This window comes from Loxodonta africana, chromosome 27 (assembly GCF_030014295.1).
Source record: "Loxodonta africana isolate mLoxAfr1 chromosome 27, mLoxAfr1.hap2, whole genome shotgun sequence".
In the NCBI taxonomy this organism is placed as follows: domain Eukaryota; kingdom Metazoa; phylum Chordata; class Mammalia; order Proboscidea; family Elephantidae; genus Loxodonta; species Loxodonta africana.
Genome location: NC_087368.1, coordinates 6,310,217 through 6,327,809, shown reverse-complemented (window position 1 = coordinate 6,327,809; position 17,593 = coordinate 6,310,217). Strand labels below are relative to the sequence as shown.

The 17,593-nt window shown below is 45.5% G+C and overlaps 1 long non-coding RNA gene and 1 pseudogene across 1 annotated transcript in view; one reads left to right on the top strand and one right to left on the bottom strand.

Annotated features, from left to right (window-relative positions):
- Positions 1 to 591: 591 nt before the first annotated feature.
- Positions 592 to 1,389, bottom strand: LOC135228741 (cellular tumor antigen p53-like; annotated as a pseudogene).
- Positions 1,390 to 7,035: 5,646 nt separating this feature from the next.
- The window catches only part of LOC135228740 (uncharacterized), a 50,149-nt gene continuing 39,591 nt past the window's right edge, over positions 7,036 to 17,593 (top strand). Inside the window, exons 1-2 of the long non-coding RNA XR_010319541.1 lie at positions 7,036 to 7,307; positions 15,598 to 15,765. This is a non-coding gene — a long non-coding RNA (uncharacterized LOC135228740). The remainder of the gene's footprint in view (positions 7,308 to 15,597; positions 15,766 to 17,593) is intronic.

Below are 17,593 nucleotides of genomic sequence, written 5' to 3'. Positions count from 1 at the left end.
TCCATCAACCAACAGGGAGAGGGACCAGCACTCCCCAGAGGCCCAGTCCCAGATGCCATATGATCTAAGAAGGTTTTAAGGCCAGCAGCCTGGTGACTTCTGGCCCTCTGGGATCTTTGAGTCCTACACACATCATTTCATTAACCTCATGTCAAACCCCACGAGGTAGGTGGTGGGTGTCAGCATTTCACAGATGTGCACATTGCTGTCAGGAGGAGTGAAACACCTTGAGATAGTTTCCCTGGCTAGTCTGCTGGTGACCTAGGCTTCCAACCCAGGTATGGCCAGTTCTATGACTGCTTTTAAAATCTAATTCTTACATGCAGGAATGCTATCCTCTCTCTCCCAAGCATTGTTTATAGTAAAAACCTTAAAATCTAAGCTGCATTGTCCCAGCTGCCCTCATGCCCCCCAAATCACCAGTGTAGGCCAACATCTTTAGTGGAAGCCCAGACCAAGGTAAGTGAAAAGTTCCTGAGTGTTTTGGAGGCACACCTGTATGAAGCAGGGGTTCAAGCATGTGAATTTCAAAATGGTAGGGAAGGAAGGCAGGGGCAGGGTGTGTAAATGGGGGACAGGAAGTGAAGGACATCAGTCTGAGTCAGGCTGCTCTCTCTTGAACATAAGTTTTTTATGGCGGGAGGTAGATTGCCTTTTCTTAGACTTGGGAAGGCTGGATTGAGCCCTGTTCCCCTCTGGCTGCTTCCCAGCCTGGGCATCCTTGAGCTCCAAGGCCTCGTTGAGCTTTAGGAACATCTTGAAGCATTCATGGCCATGGATCTGAAGAGTGAAGTATTTTTCATCCAGTGGCTTCTTCTTTGGCTTGGTAGAGGAGCTGGTGCTGGTGGGCAGTGTTCGCTTAGTGATCCTCCCCGAGCCTGGCTCAGGGCAAGGCTCCCACTTCTTATGGAAATTGTCTTCCTCTGTACATCTGTGTCTCCCAGGACAAGTACAAATATGCACCTCGAAACTGTTGTGTCCCAGCGGATTACCATTGGAGTCTTCCAGTGTGATGATGGTGAGGATGGGTTCCTGCCCCCCATGCAGGAGCTGTTACACATGAAGTTGAAGTGGATGGTGGTAGTCAGAACCGACCTCTGGTGGCTCCTAGGGCACCCCACACTATGTCATAGAGTGATGGTGTCCTCCAAATACTCAGCATGCAGGTTTCCTCCCACTGGATAAGGTGCTGAGGAGGGTCTAAGCAATCGCTATAGTCAGAGCGGCACTCAAGGTGGGGGCAGTGCTTCACGACCTCCATCATATGCTGACGTCTGGTAGATGGCCATGGTGTGAACACAGGTGCTGGGCGGGGGTGTTGAGGTGACCCACAGCTGCACTGGACAGGCCTTTGCCAGCTGGCAAAACAGCATGTTAAGTTCAGGGGAGTACGTGTAGGTGACAGACTTGGCTGTCCCAGAATGCAAGAAGCCCAGACAGAAATGATAGGTGCTGGGTAGGTCTTCTGAGAAGGGACAGAGGATGACAGCGTCCAGGAGGTGGCTAGTGTAGGGGCTTCTGATATTCCTTGAGCCCCAGCTTGGCTTTCTAGCCAGTCTGCAGCATCTTCTGGGAGTAGCAGATCGTCTACTGCCTCTGCTGCTGGGGACAGTGAGGGGAACAGAACCAGCTTCTCAGGAAGGAGTTTCCCCAAGTATGAAAACGTCCCTTGACTCAGAGGGAGCTCAGTGCTGAGATCTGACTGAGGCTCCTCCTTTGCAGCTCCAGGGAAGGCAGTCTGGCTATGGAACCTCAGGGAAGTGTGTAACCTTCTTGGGAAGGACTCTCCAAGTCCAGAAAGAAGGTGCCCCCAGAGCCCAGCAGCTAGCTGTGCCCAGGATGGTGGCTTCGGACTTTTGACTCGTTAATATTTCTTCCCAGATAGTTATGCATTATCTTAGTATCACAAAGTCATAGCTAGAAAGAATTCCAGAGATGGTTTAATTCAAACTTTTCATTTTATAGACAGGAAGTTTCAATTCAGAAACTAGGTGACCTGACCAAGCTAACAGGGCTAGTTAGTGGCAGAAAACAAGGGGACTAAGACTGAAGCTTGGATCTCATCTGGATCTTCCAGTTCCCAGTGCTGCCTCCCTTCACTTGCCATCAGGACATAAAACATGCTTTGTCTGCAGGGCTGGGGCCAAGCAAATTCTCTGGGTAATTCCTTAATGTAGGATTTTAAAGGCACGTCATAAATAGTGTTGGGTTTGGGGAGAAAGTCAAGGTTAGACTTCTCTTTGCAGCTCATTCTTTTCTTCCCTGACTGATCCCGAGCAGGATTTTTCTGTGCATCTTTGGGTTTTTAAAACTTTTCTGCAGACCGTCTGTTTCCTGTAAGAAAAAACTTTGACCATCCCAGAAGAGCCCTTCCCCAATCACTTGTTCTTAAATTGAAGTTCCTGAACTCCCTAAAAAAAAAAGGGCTTATATTTTCAGGGGTCATCCATGTGGTAGCATGTATCTGAACGTCATTTTTCCTAATGGCCGAATAATAATAGTCCATCGTGTGTATGTTCCAGGTTCTGTTTATCATCCGTTGGTGGACACTTGGGTTGTTTCCGTCTTTTGGCTGTTGTGAATAATGCTGCCTTGAAAATTTGTCTGCAAGTATCTGTTTGAGTGCCTGCTTTCAGATATTTTGGGTATATACCTAGGAGTGGAATTGCTGGGTCATATGCTAATTCTATGTTGAACGTTTTGAGAAACTGCCAAACTGTTTTCCACAGTGACTGCCGTTTTACAGTCCCACCAGCAATGCCCCAGGATTCTAATTTCTCCACATGACTTCCTTTTTAATGCTATGTGTTTTATCCTGCGTTTAACACATCGTTCTGAGGAGGGAGCCCTTGGCTTCAACAGACTGCCAGAGAAGCCCACGGTACAAAGAAGACTAATAACGCTCCAGTCTGCAGTAGATTCTGGAAAACCCCCGGGATGGGAGAATTCTTGATTGAGGAGTCAAAGGCCTTCTGGTGGAAGAGGGTTGTGAGGTGGGGTATGGAAATTCCTGGTAGTATTTTAATCTTTATTAAAAATACTTAAAATTGCTCACTAAATGAAGATACTCATATTTACTCATCTTAAATTAATAATGAATATGCAAGTATTGGAAACCCTGGTTGTATAGTGGTTAAGTGCTACAGCTGCTAACCAAGAGGTTGGCAGTTTGAATCCGCCATGCGCTCTTTGGAAACTCAATGGGGCGGTTCTACTCTGTCCTGTAGGGTCGCTATGAGTCGGAATCGACTCGACGGCAGTGAGTTTGGCTTTTTTCATGCAAGTATTGATTTTCATTTACCATTCCTTGCTCAATAAGTTGTTGTTGTTAGGTGCTATCGAGTTAGTTCTGACTCATAGCGACCCTGTGCACAACAGAACGAAACACTGCCCGGTCCTTAGCCATCCTTACAATCGTTGTTATGCTTGAGCTCATTGTTTCAGCCACTGTGTCAGTCCACCTCGTTGAGGTTCTTCCTCTTTTCTGCTGACCCTGTACTCTTAAGCATGATGTCCTTCTCTAGGGACTGATCCCTCCTGACAACATCTCCAAAGTATGTGAGACGCAGTCTTGCCATCCTTGTTTCTAAGGTGCATTCTGGCTGTACTTATTCTAAGACAGATTTGTTCATTCTTTTGGCGGTCCATGGTATATTCAATATTCTTCGCCAATACCACCGTTCAAAGGCGTCAGTTCTTCTTTGGTCCTATTCATTGTCTAGCTTTCACATGCAGATGATGTGATGGAAAATACCATGGCTTGGGTGAGACGCACCTTAGTCTTCAAGGGTGACATCTTTGCTCTTCAACACTTTGAAGACGTGCTTTGCAGCAGATTTATCCAGTGCAATGCGTCTTTTGATTTCTTGACTGCTGCTTCCATGGCTGTTGATTGTGGATCCAAGTAAAATGAAATCCTTGACAACTTCAATCTTTTCTCCTTTTATCATGATGTTGCTCATTGGCCCAGTTGTACTCCTACCTGATTTCACCAAGACATGTTCAAATTCACTTTGCTTTGTTGGAGATGACAACTGCAATTTGGTTTCCAGATAGTCTGTGCCTTTCTGATTTATGACTTGGGAGTTTTTGACTCTTGTCTTTTACGTCAGTGATCCTACATCTGATGTTCTTCTCTAAGCACCTAGGACCCACCATCATCTCAGATGCAGGATAATTTACATGCCAGGAATACAAAAAGAAAAAAGCTTTAGATTTTTTTGTCTTCATGGCTCGCCACAGAAACCACTGTTGTTCTTCAGGGAACTCATTTATTTCCTTTTTCTGTTTGCTACCCCAAGCTCTCTCTTTTTCTAATTATCCCTGAATAGGAATGACTAGAGTTTGTATACATTGGAAACAAAATTCTGATTTTTGCCAGAAAGTAAAAAGAAGGAAATTTGCGTTTACATGATATTTTGGATACATGGGACGTAACTTTATTAGGGCTCACTGCATTTTGAAGATCATTTTCCTGAAAAATCCCTTGCTGTGCACCATGTGACAGCTTGCCTGTATTTAGTACCCTGGTGGCCTTTCTTGTTGAATTTCACCTTCTGGGACCTTTTTGGGTATGGACCAGAATCATATTTGTTCAGTGAAGCATAAAAGTACCCTTTCTTTACAAGGTTATCATTTAGTTTATTTAATGACAGAAAAAAAGTCAAATGTTTGCATTCTAATCCTACCACACCACTAAGTTACTGAGAGATTTTGGGGGCATCAGTGATTTCTCTGAATTTGATTCCTTGTCTTAGAAATAAGGGGGGGTGGAGGGGAGTGGTGGATAGTAACTCCTTAAATTCTTCCTATTCTCCAAACCCTGTGACTGTCAAATTCTATCTGATGCTCATACTAAACACATCCTAGAACTGCTGGCTAGTTGGGGATTCATTTATAATCAGTTAAAGTGAGGACCAGGAAAATTATTCTTTATATCTGCAAATCACTTTGTGATTTACAAAACTATTCTCTAACTATCCCTTTTTACTCTCTCTTCTGTTCTTCTGAGGCCAGCAGCATTGACATCACCTGGGAACTTCCCAGAAAAGCACAATCTCAGACCTCACTGTGTCCTCCTGAGTTAGAATCTACATTTTACCAAGATGCTGAGGTGACGTGGACGCACAGGGAGTCTGAGAACTGCTGCTTTGTCTCATTCTGAGTCTCCTAATACGGTCGCGATGAGTTGGAACCAGTTCACCAACACCTAAGAACAGTGACAACAGTGACCCTCAGAGGAAGACAGGGTATTTTACAGATGAGGAAATCAAGACTCAGAGTTGTTAAGAAACTAAGTCAAGGTTGCTGTGCTTGTGTCTTATCCAAAATTTCTTGCTCTAAACCTTATGCAGCCAGGATGTTCGTTAGATGTGAGAATAGCAAAACTTCATGTCACGTACTTTGGACGCGTGATCAGGAGGGTCCAGGCAGTGAAGAACATCATGCTCGGAAAAATAGAGGGTCACCCAAAAAGAGAAAAACCCTCAATCAGACGGATTGACACAGTGACAGAAACAGTGGGCTTTAACATAGCAACTATTGTGAGGATGGCACAGAACCAGGCAGTGTTTCATTCTGTTGTACACAGGGTCTCTGTGAGTTAGAATTGACGGCACCTAACAACAACAACAACACACCTAATGCTCTCTTCCTGATTGGGCTGGAGTCAGCCTTGTACAGGAGAGACTCCTGGCTGCCTAGCAGTCCATGTGGATAGTTCTAGCCAACTAGTGGCTGAGTTCTAGCCAGCAAAATGTGAGTGGAAGTAGGAAGTACTGTGATCCATTTCTAGGGAAAAGAGACAAACTGAATAACACCCATGCAAGCTCCTCCATTGTGTTTTCCACTGCTAGCTGGCTTGAAAGGAGAGGACTCCCCAGGGCATCCTTGGTCTTTGAGGCACAGGGGAGATTGGTGTACCCACAGGCATCTGGTTGCAGCAGGGAGTCATGCTCTGAACAAGGCAGGTGGTTGTCAGCTGTCCCCTGAGTGTCTGTGAGGAAAGCATGTTCCTGTTCCCTAGAATGCAAAGGTGGTTCGGTTCTGCAGCTGGACCATGGGGACCCAGTGCTTTCAGTTGTAAGGACTGGTAGGCACCAGTTGGACCCCTGTTGTGGGTGGCTAGGTGATGTGGGTGGAGCCACCAGTCCTCAGGCCCCTGATGTGGGCAGGTGAGGACCCTGTTTAATAGGCAAAGCAGTGTCAAACATCAAAAACCTACCTCTCCACCACACAGCTGAAACAGTTGAAATCACATTTCGAGCAGATACATTTGCAGTCTACCAACAAGGGCCTAATCTGAAATGGGCCCACACAAGTCCCTGCAGGGGTTAAAGGTATTTGAAGTCTGCCTGAACAGGACCTGCTTCTGTCCTGAGCCTCCCAGCTTAGTGGAGCTGGCACATTATCTTTTCTCCCAAGGCCAGGGGAATGGCTCAGAGTACGCAGCAGGACCTGTCTCAGGCCCAGGGAAATCGACAGCCACTGAAGCCGGCTTGGGGGCTGGCGGTGTGGTAAAATAAGTGCAAGTACTTAGCTTTTGCCAAGAGTGCTGTTCTTCTCTGGTTGGGGAGATGTGAGTAGACTGTGCGGCCCGCTGTCTCTCCCTGAGGAACCCGCATCCCGTACATTACCGCCAGCTCTGCTGTGGTTGTTCTGGGGAATTGTGCCTGAGTGGCGCTGGTTCCTGCCGAGTCAGGTCTGGCAACTCCTTGCCGCTTCTGAACCATCTCTCCCTCCGCCTGCCGCTCAGCTCAGTCCGATTTCTGAACTTTGCCTGTGATGTTCAGGGCTCCTACCTTTTCATATATATAAACGTCTCACTTGTTTTTTTTTTTGGTCTTTGTTGTAATAGGGATCGCTGGAAGCATCTAACTACTCCGCCATCTTGGCCCCGCCTTACCCCAGAGCAACCTTAGAAATTGTTTAGAGATGGCAAGACTGTTGTCAGCCTGGGTACCTGGATCACTGCATTGAGAAAGCCCACCACAGTGACAGGTCTATCACCTGTCCGGTATGTGTACAGGAGCCAGAAGTAAACTTTTATAGAGCTTGAGACATTATATTTGTTTGGGTCTATTTCTTAAGTGCTTAGCCAGCTCTAACAAATACATTCGAGCAGTGACCTAGTACTTGAAGTCGTGGGTCTTTTGGCCTAATGCATTCATTCATTTTTTTTTGTCTCTGGCAGTTGGTGATTGATCGATCGTGGTCCAGCATGCAGAAGTGAGTGTGTGGTGAAAAGCAGCAGAGCTGATGAGTTGTGAAGACGTGTGTTTGAAGGCTGCCACACTCCCTACTCCAGGGTAAGGCAGGGGCAGTGGCTGCCATTGTTACTCTGACTTTGCCAAGTCATAGGGACTATTGTCTCTCCAGCCTCTCGAAGTTACTGCAACGGGATGCCCTGCCTGTGAAAAGTTTCCAAAGCATCTATTGATTCAACTCATAGACACCATGCTAGTCAGTAATTGTGAAGAGAAAACCATTAGGTTTTGGGTGATAGGATGGAATTCATTATGTGCATTGAAATATCTCAGGCATTATTAGGGACTTCTTTGTATGAGATGTGATTTTCCTAGGACCAGGGAAGGGCCTTCCTGAGGTGTGTTGTCCAGAATGGAACCAGGTCTGATTGCCCTTTTCCTGTACCCTATCAGGTTGTTAGCTCTGCCAGCTCACATTCCCTCAACCACCATCCTCCTTCTCCATGGATCACTTTCCTTAACTATTCTTTCGTTAGTTACTTTTTCTAGAAAAGAAACAGCTTGCCAGAGAGTTGAGGATTCCAGGTTTGGTGGATAATAGCATTGGCAAAGCACATGGTTCTGCCAGTTCCGCTTTATCCTTCGTCACTGGTGGTCACATATCCATTTATTCATCTCTTTACTGTTCCTAGTGATTCAGGTAGGGAGCCCTGGTGACATAATTGTTAAGCACTTGGCTGCTAACCATAAGGTTGGCAATTCGAACCTTCCCAGTGGCTCCATGGGAGAAAGAACTGGGAATCTGATGGCACCTGACAACAGTGAATCAGGCATTGGCATTGGGAACATTAATTATGACCAAGGCTGGCTTTGAACTCTCATTTGTGCTGAAGATTTCTGAGTCCAGAAGGAGAAAGTCACTGTTTGGTGTCCCCTTCTGAGAGTCCAGGTGGAAGTCTGGGAAGAAGGGGTAGAAAAGATACCACATCTCTTTCCGAGCTCTCCAGCTTCTGTAGCTTGAACTCAAATCAGACTCCTTGAAGAGAAATTTACAACTAATAAAATCTAGGCAGAGCCAAGGGTGGTTTGGAAAGAGGGACAGAAAGTGAAAAATTAAAAAAGAAAAGTTGTATTCAGCTTGAAAACTGTTTGGAGTGTTGTCTTAAGCTTCCTTTAGTACTTTGGAGCCCTTAGTAGATAATGTCCCATTGCCAGCCTCAGACAGAGGGCGACCAGAAAGGTTGATGTCCTTAGATGCCTCACATGGCTCGGTAATAAATGTAATTTACTGAGCAAAACACACAACTAGGGAGTGTAGATCTCTGGAGATTCCCATCAACATACATCATTACTGCTCTGGAGTGACACATGTGTGTGGGGATGAGTAAAGCAGAAAAAACGCAGCTGCAAGAGCATGTCATCAACCGAAGACTCCAGGTGAGCGGCCAGGCACAGGCAGAGCACAGCTCAGGGGATGGAGGTTGCTAAGGAAAGGAGCTGGTCCTGCCAGGTTTTCTTAGCAAAAGAAAAGAGTTGGGCTTTGTGAGCTCTACTCGTATCCCTCTATGACTCTCTGTATCCTCTGTTTGAACAGTAGCTAAAAAGCATAGCATGTCAGAAATAGCAGTAGACCGGCATGTGTAAATGCTGTCCAATGATAAAATTATAGAGTAAGCCATTCTTTAACTATCAGTTAGGGGCCAAAGAACGTAATCCGAGAGATACCAGTAGACCAGAATTTCTCAGCCTCAATGCGGTTGACATTTTGGTCCAGACAGTTCTTGTAGGGGGGTTGGGGGCGGTTGTTGGAGGATGTTTAGCAGCATCACTGGCCTCTGCCCACTGGATGCCAGTAGCACTGCCCCCTTCCCCAATCGTGACAATCAAAAATGTTTCCAGACATGCCAGGTGTCTACAGGAAGGGGGCAGGGGCACCAAAAGAGCCCCAGTTGAGTGACTACAGTGGGAGATACAGGAATTTAATCTTGCTCTGAGTTTCTCTGGGACTGTATTTTAATGATTTAACCTCATCATGCCTCAGTTTCCCGACCTGTAGACGCAGTCTAAGGAAGTAATGGGCATAGTACTGTGTGGCAACTAGGGGGTTCTCTAAGTGCTCGGAAACAATACCTGCCTGCCCCCCACATTTCCAGGACCCAAAGATCACTCTTAATCTTTGTGATGGCAGTAAGTGAGGGGCAGTGGGAATTCGGAGAAGGGTGAAGGCTCAGTGGTGTGGAAAATGGTGAACAGTACCGGCATCTGAGTTTGCTTGAAGACATCCTGTCCTAGTTTATTGTGACAGTGTATTCTGGATGAAGGCCTTCTTTTGGAGAGGAAAGGAAGGGGAGGGTGGAGAAGGCAGGAAGGAGGCTGCTCAGAAGAGCAGCCAGGAAAGTGCACTCGATGGGGCGATCTCGTAGTGTGAAAGTGAGGCATACATAAGTAGACCAGAGGACACAGAGAAGTAACCCCCAAATCAAAATATATTTTCAAATGACTGTTGATACAGAAGAGTTTTTGCAGGTAATTGAGGAAGACCAGAGACTGTTTGGAGAAGTCTCTTTGTTCTAGAGCCTTTACATTTCTGTCTCCTCTCTTTTGGAATATGGAAAAAAGATGTCTTCACATACGCTTTTGATAAACGCTTTACTATGATATGTGTGTTCTTTTGTTATTCTTCAGAAGTATGTGTTGGAAAGGTGACAAAGGCTGTAATCCTGATCCAGACCCGAGTGATCTGCATTATTTTGATAGAAAGCACCAACTCGACTCTAAGGCAGGGTCAGTGCGGGGATTAGACATAAACTATCCTGGCGGGCTTGCATTCACCCTTACTGTGCTTCTGGTCTCTGTAGCATTAGACACACTTACAGAGTTTATGACAAATGTGGACAGATCTTTGATCTAATATGTGGAGAAGCCGTCTTAGACAGGTAGCCTTGTTTATTTATATTCTCTCTACGCTTCATTTATACTACTCGGTATTAAGTTTTTACTAGAAGAAAGGGCACTTCTGTGTAGCAGAAAGGGAACAGTGAGAGAAAGTATTTTGCTAGATAGGTTGGTGTCTTAGTCATCTAGTGCTGCTGTAACAGAAATGCCACAAGTGGATGGCTTTAACAAAGAGAAATTTGTTCTCTCACAGTTTAGGCGTCTAGAAGTCCAAATTCATGATGCTAGCTCCAGGGGAAGGCTTTTTCTCTGTGTGAGCTCTGAGAGAAGGTCCTTGTCATCAATCTTCCCATCCTAGGAGCTTCTCAGTGCAGGGGCCTTGGATCCAAAGGAAGCGCCCCCCTTGTGGTTGTGCATTCTTGGTGGTAGGAGGTCTCTGTACTCACTTCTGTCTTTTATATCTTGAAAGAGATTGATTTAAAATACAGACTATTTTTGTAGATTGAGTCTTGCCTCATTAACATGACTGCCCCTAATCCCACCTCATTAACATCCTAGAGGTAGGGTTTGCAACCCATGGGAAATTCCATCAGATGACAGAGTGTTGGACAGTCATACAATACTGGGAATCATGGCCTAGCCAGGTTGACAAACATTTTAGGGGGGGACACAACTCAATCCATGAGAGTTGGTGTTTGAATAGTTGAAGTTTTCATTCTAGTGCTACTCAGAGTGTGGTCCTAGCAGCATCAGCATTACTTGGGAACTTGTTAGAGATGTAAATGATTGGGGCTCAACCCAGACCTCCTGAATCAGAAACTTGGGGTTGGAGCTCAATGATCTGTGTTTTAACAAGCCCTCCGTGATTCTGACGTATGCTAAAATTTGAGAGTGCTGCTCTTGTGATGCATGGTGAAATCTTATGCATAGTGTCTGTGTGTGTATGGAGGGCAAGGGTTAAGGAAGTGTTTTATCAGGTGGTCAGAAGATGAGTAAGATTGTCTTCTCACATACTTTTGGATTATTTTCCCAGTCCATGGTGTAAGCCTTTAACTATGCTGTCTAGTACACTAGCCACAAGCCACATGTGGCTATTTATATTTAAACTAACATGACTAAATACAGTCAAGAAAACTTATTCAGTTGAACTAGCCACCTTTCAAGTGCTCAGGAGCCACATGTGCTTGGCGCTGCCTTATTAGAGAGCAGAGATGTAGAGCATGTTCATCATCACAGAAAGTTCTATTGGACAGCACTGTTTCAGCCTGTAATGACCCCTGTTTGACTCATACAGGCTGGAAACCCCCAGTTGGAGGATGGTGTGTTCTAGTTAAGTCAAGACCTCAACTCCTTTAAAGCAGAATTGAGTTTCGGACTTCTGTACCCTGGGGAGACTTTCACTTTGTAGTTGTATCTTGGTGAACTTTGTATCTTGTGCTGACATCTGCTGGGTATAGAAAGTGCTGTGTGTCTCTGTCCCACATAACTGAGTGCACTGCTTCTAAAACATTTGCTCTTTAATCTGCTAAGCTGTCTCTTTCCATTTGGTCTCCCCATGCCCTGACCAGCGGTGGTAAAGCTTGTTTGTGCAGAACGTCTCTTTGAATACTGCCTAGAGCTTTATAAAGAGTCTGGAAGAGGTGGCAAGAGAATTTGACGGCTTCTGTTTCCCCAGCGTGGCTCAAAAAACTGTTTCGCAAGAGGATATTAATTTATAAACTTAATCTGTGAAGAGTTATCCTCTGAGGAATTAATCTCTAAAGTGAAATTTCAATAGATGTATTATACCACAGATTTAGTAATTAAGTCCTTTAGCAACATGGAGAAATTTTCAGTTGATACTCTATTGCTATTATCAAGCAGCTCTGGTGATGTAGTGTTTAAGTGCTCAGCTGCTAACCGTAAGGTCACGGATGGAACCCACCAGTTGCTCACACGGAGAAAGATGGGGCAGTCTGCTTCCCTAAAGATTACAGCCTTGGAAAGCCTATGTGGCAGTCTACTCTGTCCTGTCAGGTTGCTCTGAGCTGGAATCGCCTCGATCGCAGTGAGTTTGGTTTTGGCATTGCGATTATCAACAATAGCAATAATTATTTAGTTGCTAAGAAATTCTCCTAATTAGAACAAATGAAAAGATGTGGAAATGCAGTGTTTAAAAGATGAAATTGAAAGCTAACTGGGCCCATGGGAGGGGGTATGAGAGTAAGAACTTTGTGTGCCTTTATCATTATTGCTGGAGGTGAGGGAAGGAGGTGCATAGAGGATCACATTGACCTTTGGACAGCCTTAACTTGACTGGTTCACTTCTGAGGGAGGATGTTGCTTATTCTCTTACTGCCTTCTCTTTAATTTGCCTTTCTTACCCTCTTTTGTCTGCCCAGAATGTTGGAGGGGGCCCAGTATTTCTCAAGGAGGGTGCATTGGCGTGATTTATCATTATGTGGAACTGTCCTGCCCATTTCGGACATTTAGCATCCCTGGTCACTTGATGCCCATGTTACTCCAACCTAACCAAGTCATTGTGTCAACCAAAGATATCCACCCCACCTGCAGTACACATTTCCAAGTGCCTGTGATTGAGCATTACTGGCTGTTAAAGAGATGAGCTTGGTGTCTTTTTTGGGAGGGAGAAGTGATTAGAGTTGGTGAAGGTGCAGGTGCTCCGAGGGGCTGGATCATTAATTTTTGACATGACCTGGCTCCAAAGAGCTGCTTCTCGCAGTGCTAGAAGTGATGCTGGGAGCTGATTTTGTTCTATTAGACTAGAAGAATTGTGTTCTGCTACTGCAAGACTTGGACCGAGAGGCTCAAAATCAACAGAGGCCTCTGTTACTGCCAGGGAGGGACCTAACTCAAGAGCAGGGAGATAGTTCCTGGTCTGGTGCCACTCCGGGGTGTGTCTGCACTAACACTGGTTGCTCATTCGTACTCTACTTCTTAGCCATTTACATGACATGGCGTTTCCATTTAGGTTTCTCTTCTGGGGTTTTTCTGCTCGTGCTCGCCATTCTTGCTCCTACTACCTACTGATGGTCTGTGTATGGACCAAAGTCCAAGAAAAGAATAGACCTGGATAGGTTCTGTAGTAGCTATCATCCGTTTTGGCCTAAGCTCTTAAACCAGGCAATCTTATGGATGCTGATACCTTCTCCTGGTCTGTCTTAGTCATCTAGTGCTGCTACAACAGAAGTACCACAAGTGAATGGCTTTAACAAAGGGAAATTTATTTTCTGACAACCTGGTAGGCTAGAAGTCCAAATTCAGGGCGTCAGCTCCAAGGGAAGGCTTTCTTTCTCTGTCGGCTCTAGAGGAAGGCCGTTGCCCTCAATCTTCCTCTGGTGGAGGAGCTTCTCAGGCGCAGGGACCTCAGGTCCAAAGGACAGGCTTAGCTCCTAGTGTTTCTTTCTTGGTGGTATGAGGTCCCCCTCTCTGCTAGTTTCTCTTTCCTTTTATCTCGTGAAAGATGAATGTGGTGCAGGCCACACCCCAGGGAAACTCCCTTTACATTGAATCAGTGATGTGACCTTAGTAAGGGTGTTACAATCCCAGCTAATCCTCTTTAACATAAAATTACCATCATACAATGGAGGAAACCACACAATATTGGAAATCATGGCCCAGCCAAATTGATGCACACATTTTGGTGGTGGAGGGGGACATAATTCAATCCATGACATGGTCCAAACATTTGTGGCCTAGGGCTACTTGCTTCAGTAACGGCTGTGGCCATGGCAGTTTTCCTAGAAGAGAGCAGTGGTAGGATAGACTGATGGAGCATGAGACCCCTCTCCAGTGTAAACCAATAAACCAGTTGCCCTTGCATCATTTCTGACTCATGGTGACACCATGTGTGCAGAGTAGACCTGTTCCGTAGGGTTTTCAATGCCGTGAGCTTTCAGAAACAGATCAGCAGGCCTTTCTTCCAGGGAGCCTCAGGGTGGCTTCAAACTACCACCCTTTTGGTTAGTAGTCAAGTGCTTAACCGTTTGCACCACCCAGGGACTCCGCCTCCAGTATGTTGCTGTTGTTGGTCGCTGTCAAGTCGATTCTGACTCATAGCAAGAGCGTGCGTGCAGAGCAGAAATGCTCCGTAGGGTTTTCAATGCTGTGACCTTTTAGAAGTAGATCACCAGGCCTGTCTTCCAAGGCGCCTCTGGATGGGTTCAAACTTCCAACCTTTCAGCTAGTAATCAAGCGCATCAGCATTTGTGCCACTCAGGGACTTCTCTCTCTGGCATAGGGACCCTGAATTGTTAACTTCTGGAATCAATATAAATAGCATTTGTGGGTTTTGTGCAGCGTAGAGAATTGGAAGATGATTCACAAAAGTTACGTGCTCTCATGTTCAGTAGCAATTGGGGAAAAGCATAAACCCTTTCTTTTAATTGAGACGATGGGCTGCATCTCAGTATAGAATAGCAGGGAAATTGCTAGACTAGATGATTGGGACATGGGGAGTTGTATTTACCATATGGCTATCCTATTTTTTGCATCCGTCAAGTATGTTTCTCTCAGGCACTCATGGATCCCACGAGAATAACGGCTAGGTGACTGTCTAAATGTTGAAAGACGTTTTGACATCTGTGACAATTGCTGTTCAACAGCTGTGCTTGTAAGATTCCAGTTCTGACAAAGAAAATATCTTGGCTTCTTAGTCTATAAATAAGTTCCATATTAATGTTGTCATTTCAGGGATTACTGTCTTAGAAAACATAGTTAATATGTTGTTATAGTGGGTTTTGTTCATGTGAACCAACGATTGAGTGTGACCTTACAAGGGAATGCATTATAATATCACAGAGAGCTCTGTCCTTATTCCTGGTTTTGTGTCAGGGTAAGAACGACGGTCCAGGTTCCACTGGGACCGGCACAGCTGTGAGCGGGGTGATCTGTGGCAGCACAAAGAGCTCACGATGTCGATGAATTCATTTAAGGCTCTAACACTGAATTCTTCTCACTGAGTAGCTGGATCCCCGTGGCACTAACAGAGAATCAGTCAGCGCTTCCTTAGAGGGATGGAGCTTTGTTGATTGGGAGTCAGCAGAGAAGGGGTGCAGCAGGGCTTCTCCAGCTGGTGGGTGAGGAGGAAGTGTAGTTTGTTACCCAGGGGTGGCCTGGGTCAGCTTTCTCACCCAGCTGCTGACTACTGAAGTGAAAAGAACAGAGGGGAATCATTTGCTCCAGTTGCTCTTCTTTCTCTTCTTGAAGATTCCTACACCCTCTATGGAATTAAAAAAAAAAAAAAACGAGAAGAGAAAAAAGTACAGAATTATGTATAGTTCATTTTAACATATGTATGTATATATATGTATTTCTTTTGAATAGGAAGATTTATACAAAGATAACCATGTGTTGCCAGAAGATTAAAACCTTTCATTTTATTTTTAAATGAGCATTAATCTTGCAGGCTAAACTAGATAAAGGTAAAGCAGCTCAAATCTGTGCATATATAATTTTTTTTTGCAAAAATAAAACAAAATTATCATTGTTCCCACAGGATCAGGAATTAACTTGCAACAACCCTCGATGAAGATTCTGTAGCAATGGTAAAGACATCTGCTCCCCCCAGGATGTAAAGAGATCCTGAGAGATTCTGAAAGATGGCTGAGAGCCTAAAATTAAAATCCTGGATCCTTGAGTCATGTCCTGCCGTAGGCCACTCCCTGTGAGTCCCCTGAGGGATAAATGTGCACCAGGGGAAGGACTGTGGGTGCAGATGCTTGATTGAGGACCTGTGACTGAGCACCCCCCATCTAGTGAGCAGCCCCGCCCTTCCCATTAGGTGCGGGAAGGGGCTATGCTTCTTGGTGCTGTCTCTCCTGAGCCCATCATTGGTTCTTGCCTTGGACTTCCAAACAAGTAAAGCTGTGGCTGACTTAATGTTTTTAAATGTGACCCGTTCCTAGCACCCACCTCCTTCGAGGGGGCATCAGAAACAAGGAAGAAAGCAGGCAAGGGGGAGCATGATTCTCCTAGCTATCAATAGCTTTCCCTGTTCCACCAGAAAGAACTTTTATTGGTCACTTTTTTTTTCCCTCTTCTTATTTTATTTTATTCTTTTTTTATTGGAGGCTGTGTCGAGGGAACAAGGCTGGGAGGTGGGAAAGTGTGTACCCCTAGTTACTGGGTACTCTGTGTCCTGTTGGGAGCAGCATGAAGTTTGCCTTCCCGTCCTCCTTATCTGCAGTCCTTGGTGGCTGAGTTCCAAGATGGCAAATCAGCCAGCAGTGAGCTGGTGTCTGTCCAGCTGAGTAACCATGGCCCATTGGAAAGCAGTGGAGGCCACATACAGGGAAAAAGGGTGAGGGTGGGAAAGCATGTATCCCTGGTTACTGGGTGCTCTGTCTCCTGTTGGGAGCTCTGTGAAGTTGCCTTCTTGTACTCCTTGTTTGCGTTCCTTTGTGGCTGTGGTCCAAGATGGCAAATGCGTGCTGCCTTAGCTGGTAGGGGACCTCCACTCTGTAGTTCTCCTTCTTCTCTGTCAGTTTCTTATTCCATTTGGTGCTTGATTGAGTTCTTTATTCTTTCATTTGATGCTTCGGCTTCCAGGATTGACATTTGTATCTGTTTTACTTAGTTTTTCTGGTCTTTGCTGCAGAAGGATGGCATGGCGCTTCTGTCTATAGCTTCATGTTGGCTCCACCTCTTTCTCATTGGATTTTAAGATTTTTTTCAATTTCATTTTTAATTTCTTCGATTACCCAATAGTTTTTAAGTAAGTTGTTATTCAGTTTCCATGTTTTTTTTTTTTCTTTAGTGTTCTTTCTATTATTGATTTCTAGCTTTATAGCATTATGATCAAAGAAGATGTTCTGCATTACAGGTATACATCACTTAACATTCTTCTGGGTAATATCCAACTGCATACATGTCTGTGGTTCCATAAAGTTATAATAGAGTTTAGCAATCCCAATCACAGAACAGGGTGTGGCAGATGTACTTTGCTGGAAATCTGATCCGTCTCTCACTAGCTGTCTGGGTCCCACATCTGCCCTGGCCCCGGGGGCAGAGGGGTGAGGGTCTCGGTGCCCATCTGTGGCTGCCTGTCCTGCTATATTCACCTCAGGCAGGGTAATGCTGCCAGAGCTGCTGAGGGGTATGCCCTGCTGAGGCCACAGCTCCAGTCAGCCTGGGCGCCCTACACTTGAAGCTGAGGCCTGAGGCTGCAGCTCCTCCCATTGTGGTTGGTCACCTAATTATTGGGCTCAAGGGGGTGGTAGGAAAAAGAATAGGAAAGGCATGTGGAGATGTGATGTAAAGGAGGGGCGGGCAGGACTGGAAGAATTTAAAGCCATTATGGGGGATGGGGAAGGCAGGGAGGAATGAAGGGGATGGAGCTGGCAGCTGGCTGGACAGCAAGTGCGTGTCCCAGCAGATTGGGGGCCAGGTGTGGCTCCTGGAGACGGGCTAGTAGCCATGCAGGACTGACTACGGCAGAGCCAAATTTTTGCACAGTCCCTTGGTGTGGCTGATGACGATCCTGTGTACCTCTC